The sequence below is a fragment of the Sceloporus undulatus genome, chromosome 1, assembly GCF_019175285.1.
Source record: "Sceloporus undulatus isolate JIND9_A2432 ecotype Alabama chromosome 1, SceUnd_v1.1, whole genome shotgun sequence".
Taxonomy (NCBI): domain Eukaryota; kingdom Metazoa; phylum Chordata; class Lepidosauria; order Squamata; family Phrynosomatidae; genus Sceloporus; species Sceloporus undulatus.
In genome coordinates this window covers 382,130,758-382,147,222 of record NC_056522.1, presented here as the reverse complement: position 1 = coordinate 382,147,222, position 16,465 = coordinate 382,130,758, and positions in this window count along the sequence as shown.

The following is a 16,465-nucleotide window of genomic DNA, read 5'->3' as shown; positions in this document are numbered from 1 at the left end:
CTTTGGGTTAGGGTTGCAATATCTCTGGCCTTGGGTCTACTTTCGTGGTCAACTCTACATTGGCGATGCAGTTACAAATTCTCCCTTTTTCAGAGGCTCAGCTCTAGGCAAGTGAAAGGGCCGACTGCAAATCTCCAGCTCAGCTGTTGGTCTGGAGGAACCCAGCAGCTTGCTACAGTTGGCAAGGATTAATTGACTGAACTACAGAGCTTAGCAAACAGGTGAGGTTAACAGGGGTGTTTTGTATGGGTGTGTAGCAGGTGATTTTAAAGGGGGAGGCCCAGACTTCTCTACAAGGCGTACCTAAGGCCACAGGACATGATTAGTGAGGGAGCTGCTAAAGTCACCTACAACTGCTGTGATGTAGAATCATAGAGCTGGAAGAGACCCCCAAAAGGGCTATCCAGTCCAACCCTCTTTCTGCCATGCAGGAATTCAAAAGCACTCTCTTGGACAGATTGCCATGCAGTATCTGTCTAAAGACCTCCAAAGAAGGAGACCCCACCACTCTCCATTGAGGGAGTGATAGTTAAGAGGTGATATGATATCCCTGTTTAAGGATTTGAAGGGATGTCACATTGAAGAGAGAGCAAGGGTTTTTTATTCTGCTGCTGCAAAGAACAGGACACAGTGGAGCAACGGATGCAAGCTATAAGAAAAGAGATTCCAGATCAACATTAGGAGGAACTTCCTGACAGTAAGGGCTGTTTGATTGGGGAAGACACTCCCTTGGAGTATAATGGAGTCTCCTTCTTTGGAGGTCTTTAAGCAGAGGCTGGATGGCCATGTGTTGGGTAGGAAGCTGAAAGAGCTGAATGCACAAGTTGTCTCTTCTGCCAGTCGAAGGGCACGGTCCAGGAAGGGAGAGGAAAATAGCAGAGGTGAACAGCTGACTCCGCAGATGGTGCCGCCGAGAACCATTTGGATTCTTGGACCGTGGCACAGTACATATCTGTTATTATGGTCATTGTGAATTTTGCTCTTGTCCTCTGGGTTCAGCTTGTCAACCAACTACAGATCCACTTAACCGTAGCATTGCCTATCCTACATTTTAGTAGCTTTTTTGCAAGGCTGTCATGGGGAACTCATCATCATCATCATCATCATCATCTTCATTTTCCTTATCCTGTCTCCCTACGTAAGGAATAAATCCTCCATTGCCCAGATTTTAGCTAAGAGTTCTGACTTAACTACATTGTGCATCTCTCTCTGTGTATATGTTTGAGCTGTGATGAACTGCGGTTGGTGCTCAGCGCATGCAGTTTAATGGCGTTGCTCAGGGCCATTGCATTTCAAGCCTCAGGTTTTGGCCCAGAAACCTCAGGGCCCGGGGCGACCCTGGACTGGCAACTCCAATTGGGATGGCCCTTCTCCAGGGCTCTTTGGGGCCTTTCCTCCATTAATGGCTTCCAGGAGTTTGTGGGAGGGAGCTCCATGGAGGAGAAGGGGAGGAAATTACTTCCGCGGCGCTCATTAGTCTCTAATTCAGAGCATTAAATGCAGAGTCTTGTTCTGATCAGTCCTATTGAGGAATTAGAAAATTAAAAAAAAATGATGGAGCCCTTTTGGGTCGGATAATCTATCTTTCTGGCAGCTTCCATCAACTTTTATTTAATCATTGCCTTTTAACAACCCAAAGATAACGAGGCATGAATGTACCTCCTTCCGCTCTTTTAATTACCGCAATCTTCCTGTATCTCTGAAGGAGACGGCGGCTCCTCTCATTGAAATCACTTTATTTATTGTAAAGAGAGGCCCGCGGATGACGGGCAAATTCAAATTAAACTTTTGTAGACGACAAGGATCCCAGATGTCCTCCCAATTTGATTTTTCCCTCAATGCGGGAATCGTCAAAGTGTCTTTTCTCTCTGTAGCAGAAGATGGGCTGGATTTGGTCCAAAGGCCTTCTTAGACCCCTGGAAAACACTGGGAGGATTTCAGGAAAAAGGTGACCCAACAATGGACCAAACCCTCCAATTTTTGCTCAACTTTGGGGCAATTTTTGCTTGAACATCTCACTGGATGTTCAATTGGGTCCCAGAACAAGCACTGAGGACCATCTTAGAGGAGATTTGACCCTGACTTTGACAGGTGCGTTGATGCCATGAGTATTTCTAGAAGGCCTTAGATGACACAGTGCTGACATTTACACAAAAGAGTCCATCTACAGTGCAATTCCGAGCTGCATCAGTGGAAATAGAGTGCCTAGATCGAAGGAAGTCACAGTGCCACTCATATCTGCTTTCATCAGGCCTCACTGGGAATAATCCTGTGTCCAGTTCTGGGCCCCACAATCTAAAAAGGAATGTGGGGAAGCTACAGCGTGTCCAAAGGAGGACCACCGAAATGGTGGAAGGTCTGGAAACCATAAAGCCCTATCAGGAGTGACCTAGGGAGCTAGGTATGTTTAGCCTGGAGAATAGAAGGTTAAGAGGTGATATAATAGCCTTGTTTAAATATTTGAAGGGATGTCATATTGAGGAGGGAGCAAGCTTGTTTTCTGCTGCTCCAGAGAATAGGACCCAATGGAGCAATGGATGCAAGCTCCAGGAAAAGAGATTCCAGCTCAACATTAGAAGAACTTCCTGAGAGTAAGGGCTGTTTAACAGTGGAAGATGCTTCTGCCTTGGAGAGTAGTGGAGTCTCTTTCTTTCAAGGTTTTTAAACAGAGGCTGGATGGCCACCTGTCCCAGGGAATGTTTTGATTGAGAGTTCCTGCATGGCAGAAGGGGGTTGGACTGAATGACCCTGGGGTCTCCTCCAACCCTAGGATCCTGTGATCCGATACACAAGTGGTGTATGGTGTAGGAGCTCAGCTGCTCTGTATATAGGACCACAGAATCCTAGGGTTGGAAGAGACCCCAAAGGTCATCTAATCCAGCACCTTTCCACATCTGGATTTTCACATGTGGAATAAAGTGTTAGTTGTGTGACACAACTCTTGTGTTGAATGACAATATTACTCAGCTGAACAAGCAGCCAAAAGTACAAGAGAATGCACAAGCAAACCCTCAACCAAAGGCATAACACCACCAGTTTCAGCAGTATTACTAGGGTTAGAAGGATATCCGTCGGCCAAGTGTGTGCATATGTGCCTTCAAGTCAGAGTTCCTGCATGGCAGAAAGGGACTGGACTGGATGGCCCTTGTGGCCTCTTCCAACTCTATGATTCTATGATTCTGTTGCAAATACACTTCCATGACCTTGAATGTAATGCAGATGTTGAACACTGAAGAAAAATGTGCAACCTCTTCCGGAGCGGAACTGAACACATGCCAACCTGGTTGCAACCAGAGAGAAGCTGGTGCAAAGAGTCCATTATTTGTACATTGCAACCAGTAGACTCATCCCACCAGGTCCCAGCGATGCCTATCTGGTCCCTGGTTTTGTTTCCCACTGTGGATTGCTGGCTCAGTTTTGGATGGGAGGGAGGGAGACTGGTGGTGGGCTTTAAATATGTTTAGTTAAAGAAATGCATGCTAGCAAAACGCAGCTGAATCCAAAGGGCTGGAGAGAGAGTGACGACGGAGGGGTGTGAGATGATGGGTGAGGAGGACCCTGGTGAAGGCTGCCCTTTTCTTCTTGCTAATATTTCTGCTTTCCTGCCAGCTGGCGCAGCCGCTGACCCATAAAAGTGCCATTGCCATCTTCGCAATGCAGATCCCAATCATTGTTGTACATCACTTGAATATTATCATGTACAGCGGGCTTCAAATTGTTTGTCGTGTTCTTCAATAAAGGAAGCACTATAATGCAGATCAGAGGAGAGGAGCCATAATAAAAACAGATAATGATGCTGTCTGTGTGCTCCCCGTAAACCCTTTATCTGCCTTAATTAATCACAATACCACTGAGAAAGGCAATGGGATTGCAAGAGGCAGAAGCTAATGGGTTTTGGAGCCCACAGATTCAGCTCAGAGGAGGATGCGAAATGAGGCAGCGCTCCTGCAAAGAGGGATGCTGAGAGCCAAGATGGATCATGCGCCCCAGAAGCACTGCTTTGGAAGGGAATTCATTGCTGTCTGTTTGTTTGTTTGTTTGTTTGCCATGAGTCATCGTGGTGTAGTGCTTCAAGGGCTGGAGACCAGGGTTCGAATCCCTACTCTTCCCTGGAAACCCACTGGGTAACCTGTGGCAAGTCGCACCCTCTCAGCCTCAGAGGAAGGCAACGGGAGCCCCCCTCTTGCAGAGAAAGCCTGTGATAGGTTTGCCTTAGGGTTGCCATAAGTCTGAAAATGCTTGAAGGCACACTGTCACAACAAAAACAACAGCGGCAATATTTGCAATTCACAGTACATATACTGTGCACAATGTATGCACTGTGGTGACTCAAACCAATGCACTTATTATTATTATTATTATTATTATTATTATTATTATTATTACCATATATACTCAACTATAACTCAACCTCATGCATAAGTTGAGGGCAAGTTTTGGGGCCAAAATGATGGATTTTGCTATGACCCGTGGATACGTTGAGAGTAAAATTTGGGGACATATATAGCAAAGGATCTAAAGGATGAAGCAAAGCAAAGAACTTACAAACTTCCAGCAGACATAACTCTGTGCTTACTCTTAAGATGACTGGATGAGAGAGTAGAGGGAGTCAGTGCTTCACATGGTATACTCTTGCTTTTCACCAGGAGATGGTTCCTTCTTTTAACTAAGAGTTAAGGTACAGTACTTAGACTGACCCATGGATAAGTCGAGTCAGTTTTGGGGAGTCAATTTTTTGACCTAATTTTCTAGACTTATACATGAGTTTATACAGGAAGCTTCAACTGCGCTCAAACCTCTACACCAGACCAGATCATTGCAAACAAACAAAGTGGCAAACCATGCTCAACAGTGCTTCCACGACCTTCCTCTGAATATGGACTTCCATGCAGGGCAAACATATCCAACCGGTTTTGGAGCTGAACCTACACATGTCAGCTTAGGTCCCACAGAGGAAGTTCATCTGCGCTTCTAACAGTCGTAAGTCACCTAAAGAATTCCGGCCAAAGCCAGGGATTGTAACTGGGACTGGGAATGCACCAACAAGCAGTATAGCTAGTGCAGAGTTGGGGGCATAGGATATGGCCCCCCACCAACTGCCATGGCTCCATGCCCTATGGAATCCTGGGATTTGTGGGCCTGATTCCCACTACCTTTTAAACCAGAGCACAAATCGGCTTCAACCAGTTCAAGTGACCCTGGTTCCCACTTGAAGGAAATCGCTGAAGCCATTCAGAGCGGGGGGCCATGTGCTAGATCCATTTAACCTGCATTTTGTTGTATATATTATACATATTGCCACAGCGATGAAAGCCTCCAAGGACTTTGGAAGAAGTCAACTGTGTTTGTGCCTCATTCAGGTGCCAAATAATAATAATAATAATAATAATGTATTTGTATTTTCCTGCCTCTCCCTATGGACTGAGGTGGGATTACATTAACAAATTAAAACAGTACAGATATAAAATGCAATCAGTAAAACACTGTCATTATTATACTGCAATACTGCATACTGGGTTGTGCTTCTGCACTCTCCTGTGTGTGAGCTCCTCTTGTGGTCAAGCACCTCAGACAATGCTGAACATTGGCACCTCTGTCTGGGCCTAGTATTTGTTTGTTTTTGTCACTGCACACCTGCAGGACGCAGAGAAGAGCCAACAGCTTTGGCCCCAGTTGCCCTGCGACCGGCCTGGGACCACAGTGAGCGCATGGCCCACTCGGAAAGCAGGCTGCTGCCACAGTCCCAAACAGCAGATTGTCACTGCTCCTTTGGCCAGCAGCTCCAGGCTCCTTTGGCAGCCCCAGGTCAGCTTCCAGCCACTCCAAGGACATGTGTCTCTTGCACACCGAAGCGGCTAGAAGATACTTCTTTTGGCCCATCTGTTTTGAGCCCATGAAGAAGGTGGATATGAGATGAGATGCCGGTGAAGAGCGCTGAGGATGCTGTGGGTGGCCAAGAAAACAAACAAATGGGTCTTTGAGCAGATAAAGCCTGAATTCTCTCTGGAAGCCAAGATGATCAAAATGAGGCTGGCATACTTTGGCCGCATCATGAGAAGTCAGGAATCATTAGAAGAGACAATAATGCTGGGAAAGATGGAAGGCAGCAGAAAGAGAGGGAGACCATGCACAGATGGATAGGCTCAGTTAGGGCTTGGAAACCATGTCTTACCAGGAAAGGCTTGGGGAGCTGGGTATGTTTAGAATCATAGAGTTAGAAGAGACCCCAAGGGCCCTGATCCAGTCCAACTCCCTTCTTCTGCCATGCAGGAACTCTCCATCAAAGCATCCCCGTTGATAGATGACCATCCAGCCTCTCTTTAAAGACCTCCAAGGAAGGAGACTCCACCACTCTCTGAGAGAGTTTGTTCCTCTGTCCAACAGCCCTTACTCTCAGGAAGTTCCTCCTAATGTTCAGGTGGAATCTCTTTTCCTGTATCTTGCATCCATTGTTTCAGATCCTGTTCGCTGGAGCAGCAGAAAACAAGCTTGCTCCCTCCTCAATATGACATCCTTTCAAATATTTAAACATGGCTCTCATATCACCTCTTAACCATCTCTTCTCCAGGCTAAACATCCCCAGCTCCCTAAGTCTCTCCTCATAAGGCATGCTTTCTAGACCCTTCCCCATTTTAGTCACCCTCCTTTGGACACACTCCAGTTTCTCAGTTTAGCCTTGAGAAGAGAAGGTTAAGAAGTGATATGATAGCACTGTTTAAATATTTGAAGGGAGGTCATATTGAGGAGGGAGCAAGCTTGTTTTCTGCTGCTCCAGAGAATAAAACACAATGGAGCAATGGATGCAAGCTCCAGGGAAAGAGATTCCATCTCAACATTAGGAGGAAGCTCCTGATAGTAAAGGCTGTTTGACAGTGGAACAGCCCTTGGAGGATAATGGAGCCTCCTTTCTTGGAGGTCATTAAGCAGAGGCTGGATGGCCATCTCCCGGGGTTTCTTTGATTGGGAGTTCCTGCATGGCAGAAGGGGGTTGGACCGGATGGCCCTTGTGGTCCCTTCCAACTCCAGGAGTCTATGATTCTATGAAAAGACAATAATGCTGGGAAAGGTGGAAGATCGTGTTGCAGATGGCTGGACTCAATCATGGAGGACCTGAGCAGAGCAGTGGAGGACAGGGGCCTTGGAGATGTCCCATCCATGGGGTCGCCATGCGTCAGAGTGGACTTAACTGAAGGGCAGTTAACAACAACAACAACAAACATATGTTTTAAATTGTTTCAATATGGTTAAAGAGTTTAATTCTGTTGACTTTTTGCATATTACCTAATGCAATTAGATACAATTGCAACCTGCCCTGAGTCCCAGTTTCGGGGTAAATGTGGGGTATGAATAAAGATGATTTTTTTTAAATGACCCTGATGACTTCCAAAGAGGGAGAGAAGGAAGAGGCTTCTTGGACTTTGATGGAGCGACAGGTGATAAAGAATTGATCAGCGGGCCAGCGAGGCCGGCCATCTCTTTGATGTTCAAGGGGATTCTGGACAGAGGAGAGTGACAGAGTTCTTCAGAGCAAAACAAAGGGAGGGGGAAAGGAGGATGGGAGAGAGAGAGACCTCAAAGACTTGTGAAGAAGGTGATCTTTGGAACCGGATGATAAAATATAGCCTTTCTATGCAGGCATAAAAAATCCTGGAAGCAGCTGGTGGACAGAGGTGAGCGTGGAATGGAAAGCTGGTGGTGGGATTCTCATGCACACACAAACGCAGCAGCAACACACACCTATATACACACTCGTCTGCGCCAGAAGACAGAAGAGCTGGCATCTGAACACAGAGAGGGCCCAGGTGTCGAATGAGGTGGATCCTGCCAGGCGACCGCTCATCTGTGGAAAGGGCAAGATGGTTTGGTGAGTGGGGGGCAAAGAGACAAGCCCGCTTTAGGGGGATAAATGGGAGAAGAATCTCTATTTATGTGGGTGGATGAGCACAAACCGGCATTAACATTCAAGAAGACACGCAGAAGGGCTGTTTTAGAAAATGCAACTTGGATTTGCTGAGTTTGACATTTAAGAAGTCCTTCTCCACCACCCCCCAGCAAAAAAAAGAAAGTCCCTAAGCCAATGTCACAATACTCCATTAAAGCACAAGAGCAGTGAGAAGCAGGGCAGTGTCAGGAAAGGGTTTTGTGTTGCCAGAGCACTTTGCCATCTTGCTAGATAGACAGATGGACAGATAGACAGATAAAATCAAATTAAGTATAGAAGTACCCACCAACGTCAGACCTAGGAATCCTATACAGTTGGCCCTTGGAACTCACGGGGGATCTGTTCCAGACCACCACCCCCCACGAGTTCCAAAACCTGTGCCTATTCAAGCCCCATAGGCTTCAATGGGGCACGTGCATGTGGAGCGCATGCCATGGGCGCACATCCCATTGGTGTTAATGGCGGTCACCCTTCCTTGGATTTTCAGGTCCACACGTCTCAAGTCCACGGAGTTAGAGGGGCGACTGTATTCTGTTCCCAACAGTGGACAACCCTGTGCCTTCATGGAGCAGACAAGACATTTAACATTTAGAGATATGGTCCTTCTGAAGAGTCACAGAATCATAGAATTGTAGGGTGACAGAGCTGGAGGAGACCTCCACCTCTACTTAAAACCCTTCAAAGAAGGAGACTCCATCACCTTTGAGGCAGCAGCATCGTCCATTATTTTTTGTGGGGTTTTTGGGCTATCAGGATGTGTTCTGGAACAATTTATTCTGAGGTTTCGCTGGCATCTGTGGCTTTGGCATCTTCAGAGAATGCTGGCATGGAAGAGAGTGGTGTGTGTGTGTGTGTGTGTGTGTGTGTACACTGTGTGAGATCATAAAAATCATAGAATAGGTTCATAGAACCATAGAGCTGGGAGAGACCCAAGAGCCATCCAGTCCAACCCCCTTTTTCTGCCATGCAGGAACTCACAGTCAAAGCATCCCCATTGACAGATGACCACCCAGCCTTTGCTTAAAAACCTCCAGAGAAGCAAGTCTGATGTTTAATGGCAAGGTCTTGGAGTGGGAGGATATGCTGAGAAAGCCCCCTGACCTTAGGAGATGTTCAAATCCTCTTTGCATAGCCTCCTATTCGGAAGGCCTTGCCATCCAACAACAGAACTCTCTGGCTTTTCCTCTCTCTGGCTTTGCTTTGCGAACAAAGATTCAGGAAGGACTCATGATCCCGCGCTTTCTACAAGCAGCGCATTGGTGACTAAAAAGGCCAATCCGGGACAAACAGGTCCAGTTGCAGAAAGCACAGCAGAAGGTCTCCTTGGGTGATGTTTCCGGTTGCGGTTCTTTCTGCGTTGTCATTTCTCTTCGAGACTCGTCCGCCGTGAGCTTTCGAAAAAGGCTGCAGCATCGTGGATAGTGCGTCTCCATGCCTCCCGATGCAAGGCCAGGGAGGGCCATTGTTGGTGGTCAGTTTGGCCAACCCTGAGATGTTGTTCCAGGGAGTCCTTGTATCTCTTCTTTGGGGCACCCCTCTTACACTCTTGACCCGTGGCGAGTTCACCATAGAATACTATTTTGGGGAGGCGATAGTCCTCCATCCTAGAAACGTGTCCTGCCCAGCGCAGCTGCGTCCTCAATAGCATGGCCTCAATGCTGGTGATCCCTGCTTGCTCAAGGACAACAACATTTGTCACACAGGCAGTCCAGTGTATATTTTGGATTGTGCACAAACAGCGCTGATGAAAGCGTTCAAGGAGTCGTAGGTGTTGGCGATAGGTGCCCCATGTTTCAGACCCATAGAGGAGAAGAGACAGTACAATGGCTCTGTACACACTGACTTTTGTGCTTTGCCTCAAGTGTTTGTTACTCCAGACTCTTTTGTGAAGCCTTCTGAATGCACTACAGTATATGCCTTTGCCAGTCTGTGATCGATCTCTTTATCAATCTTGGTGTCTGAGGAGATGATGCTTCCCAGGCAGGTGAACTGCTGGACGGACTTAAGCACAGATGTGCCTACAGTGATATGGGGATGGTAGCGTTCTTCCTGAGGTGAGGCTGGTAGAGGACTTCTGTTTTCTTCAGACTGACTTCCAGTCCAAAGAGCTCTGCAGCTGTTGCAAAACCAGATGTGAGGCGCTGCAGAGCTGCTTCCGTATGGGCAGCATCATCAGCAAAAAGCAGCTCACGGACTAGATAGTTGAGAGTCTTAGTGCGGGCCCTCAGGCGGCTTAAGTTAAACAGGCTACTATCAGTACGGTAGCGTATATAAATGCCATCGAGGATGTTCTCACTTAAGATTTGAAACGTTTTAAAATACAACGTTTTTAATAAAACCGATTCAAAATAACCCTGGTCTTATCCCGCGTTCCGAATCGCTTTTATTCTTCGTTCCTATCTGGTTTTTTAAATCGAAGTTTTTACCTGCAAGTGTTCCTACTTGGCATGAAATCGGTGTTTAAATAAATCGATTTTTCTCCTCCATACCTTATTTGGAGCTGTCAATCAATAGTACGTCAGAATGACATAATGTTAATCCGTAATATTTGGAAGCGATTTAACTTTTGGCATCGTTTCCATTTCATTGACAGTTTGTGAATCGATGTATTTTTGGCAGTTTTTTTCCAAATGGACCAATGAAGGCGCTTAATCGCTCAAACGTCCTCTTCTGCGTCTCCCCATATTAACTGCCATAACTCAGTGCTAGGGAATCCTGGGAATGGTAGTTTATTATGGCACCAGCACTCTCTGGCAGAGGAGGATAAATGTCTCACAAACACAACAGTTCCCATAATTCCTTAGTACTGAGCCAGGGCAGCTTAAGGGGTCTCAAACTGTATTATTTCTACAGTGGGTTTGGAACTACAGATGAGGGTTTTTTCATAAATTAAAAAAGTTGTTACTTTATAATTACCACATATATATATATATATATATATATATACATACACACACACACACACACACACTCATATGCATATATATATATATATACATGTGTGCAAACACACACACAAATATATATGTGTATATATACCTATGTTTGTGTGTGTATGCATTTATATATATATATGCATGTGTGTGTGTGAGTATTCATATATAATCGTCTGTCTGTCTGTCTGTCTGTAGTGTGTGTGTGTGTGTGTGTTTGCCAAATCGGATCAAGGAGGAGAAGGCAGTGTGTTTCAGTGGGTAGAGACTCCAGGGTTGGAAAATGGGATCAAGGAGGAGAAGGCAGTCAGTTTAAGTGGGATAGAGACACAAGACAGAAAAGGGGGAAAGAGAACGATCCCAGCGTCAAGAGGCTGCAGACCTAAGAGAGAGGAAAGAGTGAAAGCCAAATAAAGCAAGAGCAAGAGACGTCCCAAGACAGCCAGGGAGAATCCCTTCAGAGAGCCCAGAGTTCAATGGCAGAGGCTTCTGGCAAAGCGAATTTGGGGAACCCAAGCTGTTTCCAGAGGAACTATGGGGATGGGTTTTACAGGACAGCATCCCCTCTTCATGTCTCCCAAGACAGCCAGGGAGAATCCCTTCAGAGAGCCCAGAGATCAATGGGGGAGGCTGCTGGCAAAGCGAATTTGGGGAACCCAAGCTGTTTCCAGAGGAACTATGGGATAGGTTTTGCATGACAGCATCCCCTCTTCATGTCTCCCAAGACAGCCAGGCAGATCCCTTCCAGAGAGCCCAGAGATCAATGGGGGAGGCTGCTGGAAAAGCAGGGAGGGAGCATCTCTTCCCAAAGATTCTCTTTCCAGGGTTGGAGGAGAAGGCAGATTCCGTTGAGAAAGGGAGGGAGAAGGCTCTATTCCCCCCCCCCCATTGACAGAGCCCTTCCCTGCTGGGCGGATCAGATGCCTCCCGCGAGGAGCCTTCCCTTCCCTGCCTGGGCGAGATCAGAGCCCAAGCGGGCAGGGAATGCCTCTTTGAGAGGAGCTTCCTTCCTGCCTCTCCTCCGTTAGAAATGGGCTCTCCCCACACAGAGGGGAGGTTGCAATCCCGGGAGAAGCCTGTAGTCCTTGCATGCAGGCGCGGGACAGCAGGACTTCAGGCGCTAAAGCGCTGAAGAGATAGCGCTGTAAACCATTAAAATAAAAATAAAAATAACTTATCTCTTATTGAAAGACCACAGCGAACAAGGGGTGAGGGAAGAAAAAATGGCGACAGCCACGACGGATGGGGACAGAAAGGGCAACTCCCCAAGGACAGCCCCCATCGCAGTCACTCCTCCCATCCTTCTAGCCCGATTCCAATGCTACGTTCTCACTAAATACTCCGGTTCCTAACTCGAATCAAGGGAAAAACGTAGTTTGACCCTAGTACTTTTAACACGCGTTAAATGACGAAAACTCGATTCAAAATCTATACCGCTTTACAATTCGATTGTAGTGGGGACGATTGCGGGTTGCTCTAGAACCGTTCTAGGTTTAAATCGGATCCAATAGGAACGCCACTCCTAGGATTCGATTAGAACGCGGGGTTTCACCTAGGTGAGACATCCTCATCGTCTTCTTCTTTGAGATCTGCCATAGCCTTTGGAGCATCATGCTGAAGAAGATTGTAAATAAAGTCGGAGTAAGAACACAACCTGTTCACACCATTAGTGATTAGAAAGGGCTCCAAGAGAGCATCGCCATATCGACTGACTGACCTTGCTGGCCTTCATGTAGCAGGATGATCATTTTGAGGAATGGGGGGGGGCATCCTAGTCGTTCCAGGATCTGCCACAGACCTTTTCTACTCACAATGTCAAAGGCTTTGGTGAGGTCGACAAATGTTACATAGAGTCCTTTGTTCTGCTCTCTAGATTTCCTTGCAGTTGTCTAAGGGCAAATACCATGCCTGTAGTGCCCTATTAGCTCTGAAGCCACACTGGCTTTCGGGAAGAAGTTCTTCTGCAATGGCAGGAAGTAATCTGTTCAGCAGTATCCTTGCGAGGATTTTTCCAGTGATGGAGAGCAGTGTTATACCTCGATAGTTTGAGCAATCTGATTTGCTCCTTTTTTTCTTGAACAGTACACAGATTAACAGGAACACTCATCCCAACCTAGGGTCACACGTGTGTGTGTGTGTGTGTGTGTGTGTGTGATTCCCCACGTCTTCCATGCCAGTATCTCTGAAGATGCCAGCCACAGATGCTGATGAAACATCAGGAAAAACTCTTCTAGGACATGGCCACAGGGCCTGAAAAACCCACAGAACAAAACCTATGGAACCCGGCCATGAAACCTTTACTTCCAGCATCTTCCACTGTCGAACAGCTCTTACCATCAGGAAGTTCTACCAAATGTTTGGTGGAATCCCTTTATTGTAGTTTGAATCCATTACTCCAGGTCCTATTGCCTGGAGCGGAGAGGCCAGTTGCGCCTGTCTTCAGGCATTTGAAGATGTCTGCCCTCCACTCTCAGTCTTCCCTTCTCCTTGCCAAACACACCAGATGCCTCAGGTGCTCTCTACTAGACTTGCTTTGCTGACATTTTACCACTTGGTCAACTTCCTGGCACATAGAATCATAAAGCTGAAAGATACCACAAAGGCCATCAGTCCAACCCCCTTCTTCTGCCATGCAGAAAACCTCAATCAAAGCATCCCCATTGACAGATGGCCATCCAGCCTGTTTAAAGACCCAAAGGAAGGAGACTCCACCACCCTCTGCATGTTCCAGTTTGTTCCATTAGCCAACATGACTTGGCCAACAATTAACCCTCCAGGCTAAACAACCCAGCTTCCTAAGCTGCCATTCCCCATGGAGTTTGGTGGTTCCAGACCTTTCAGCACCCTCCTCTGGACACACTCCAGCTTGTCAATATCCATCTTGAATCCTGGGCCCAAAACCAGGCACGTTTCTAGTGAGGCCTGATCAAAGCAAATAGAGTGGTACTATTAATCCTTAGCTCTAGTCACTCTATTGATGCACCTAGAACATTGCATTTTTTAGCTGCAGCATAATGTTCATGGCTCATGTTCGACTTGTGGTTTTACTAGGACTCCTAGATCCCTTCACATGTTCTGTTGTCAAGCACAGATGTCCCCATTGTGTCGGGGAATTAGGAGTTTCTCTTCCGATCACCCTCTGTCCATAAGACAGTCATTGGTCCCCGTGGGTGAATGGTTGTTTTCAATGGGGTCAAGGAGTCTTACAGAAACAGAGATGGGTCTACCTGAGCAATATAAGACTGAGGACAAAACCCACTCACAAAGGGTAAGTGCCTTTCCCACAGTCAAACCATGTGGAATCACTATGGGTCCCATTCCTCCTCCAACCTCAGCAGAAGAGCACAGGGACTTTGGCACCTTCAGACTGGTTTTCCTCTCTTTCAACACTATGCTTCCAAAGCTTGTTCCTGCTGTCCCTCCATAGCTATTTTTAGGTTTTTCACTTGCTATCGATTTTAATGGTTGAATTGATGATGATTTTAAGTCAGTTTGATCTTATTGAATGTTACTGTTGTTTTTTAAAAGCTTCCTTCAGGCTGATGAGAACAATGGCAGAGAGTCCAATCCCTGGCAGATCACTCAGAAGGGAGGCCCATGGGGTTCAATTGGGCTTCTCCTATGTGTAGCCCACAGACAGAGGTGCACCTTGGGAAACCTATGGCGGGATTTTGGTGAAATCCCTGGGACAGACTGTTCCAGCTCTCAGCTTTAGATTGCTTCAAAAATGCAAGGAAGACATGAGAAAATTGGAGTTGCGTGCCTTCAGGTGGTTTCTGACTTATGGTGACCCTAAAGGAACCTGAGAGCCAGTGTGGTGTAGTGGTTAGAGCATTGGACTTGGAGTCTGGAGACAGAGGCCCTTATCAGATGAGTGTGGAACTGGGGGTCTTCTGTACTGGGCGGGTTCAAATTCGCGTTATTTCCGCCAATACCATCATACCAGCATTCGAATGGCCCAATCCGCACCACGTGAATGCGCGAGCTGCCGAACTGAATGCGTACTGGCTCCTCTTTTTGGAGCGTGTTGGCCAGTGCGCTGATAAGGGGATTGGCAATATCCTGGATTGGGGCTCTGTTTCGATCTCAGTGCAAATGGGTCTGGTGTGACTACCCAGTCCGTGATTTCCATCGCAAGACCCCCAGATTCCAATTTTACTTCCGGTGGGTCTTTCCTCTTGCCGGTTCCAGGAAGCGGGGGGGGGGGGCGGTGTTCCAGCGGCTCCTCCTCCTCCTCCCCTCCCCGGCTTGAGAGGCACCCTGGCTGCATCCCAGGCAGGGAAGAGGCACAGGGCTGCTGGAATCGTGGTCTCCAGCGGCCTCCTCCCTCCTCCTCCCGCTTGAGAGGCATCCCTGGCTGCATCCCAGGCAGGGAAGAGGCGCGGGGGGCCGGGGAATCGCGGTTCCAGCAGCCTCTCCTCCTCCCCCGGCTGGGAGCCAGCCTAGGCTGCCTCTCAAGCCGGGAGGAGGAGGAGGAGGCCGTTGGAACGGCGGTGATCGCCCGCGATTCATGCGCACATGCGCATGTGTTTTATATTCCAGAGGCAGATGGAGCCAGGCTTGCACTTGCATTAAACCAAGCAGGAATGTAGAAGAGGAAACAGTAATGGGCACGTTTGTATCGCGATTGTAATGGTGCAGTGAGCTGGCTCTCCAGCTGTTTTACTGGGCTGTCATGGACGGGACCTCCCCTTTCAACCCCGGAAGCGTTTAAGGTCGCAACCCATGCAGGGCACCACTGAGCTGTGCGGGCGGCCGATACGAATCGGCCATATCCTCATGTTGAGCACCGTGTGACAAAACTTCTGCACTGAATGCACTTCTCGCGCGAATGCGGATGGCCAATTGTGAATCCTGCCAATGCGGAGGGACTCCCAGGTATGATGGTATTGTGCGAAAAACGTGAATTCGAACCGCCCAGTGCAGAAGACCCCCATTTCCACACTACGTCTGATAAGGGTTAAGGTTCAGATAACCAGTTTTGCCCAGGAACCCACTGGGTGACCTTGGGGAATCATACTCTCTCAGAATGCACCATACATGTAACCTCATTACCTGGGCGCTCCGTTCCAATGCCAAGTGGCATTTGCACATGCATTCCACTGTGTCACCATGCACCACCTCCACCATGGTGTTACGAACTTGGGACCTATAAAATCCAAAGTGTGACCCTATGCAGAGTGCCTGATGGGAGAGATGATGTTGACTCCTCCATGGAGCAACGGCGACTAAATGTGAAGGGTCTGGAACCAATGCCCTATGAGGAAAGACTTAGGGAGCTGTGAGTATTTAGCCTGCAGAAGAGAAGTTTAAGAGGTGATTGATAGACTGTTTAAATATTTGAAGGGGTTTCATATTGGAGATGGAGCAAGCTCTTTCTGCTGCTCCAGAGATGGAGCAATGGATGCAAGTTACAGAAAAGAGATTCCAGCTCAACTAGGAGGAACTTCCTCACAGTAGGGCTGTTTGATAGTGAAAGATGCTCCTCTTGGAAAGGGTGGAGTCTCTTCTTTGGAGGTTTTAAAAGAAGGCTGGGCCGGCCATCTGTCCCAGGGAGGGCTTTGATTGTGTCTTCCTGCATGACACATGG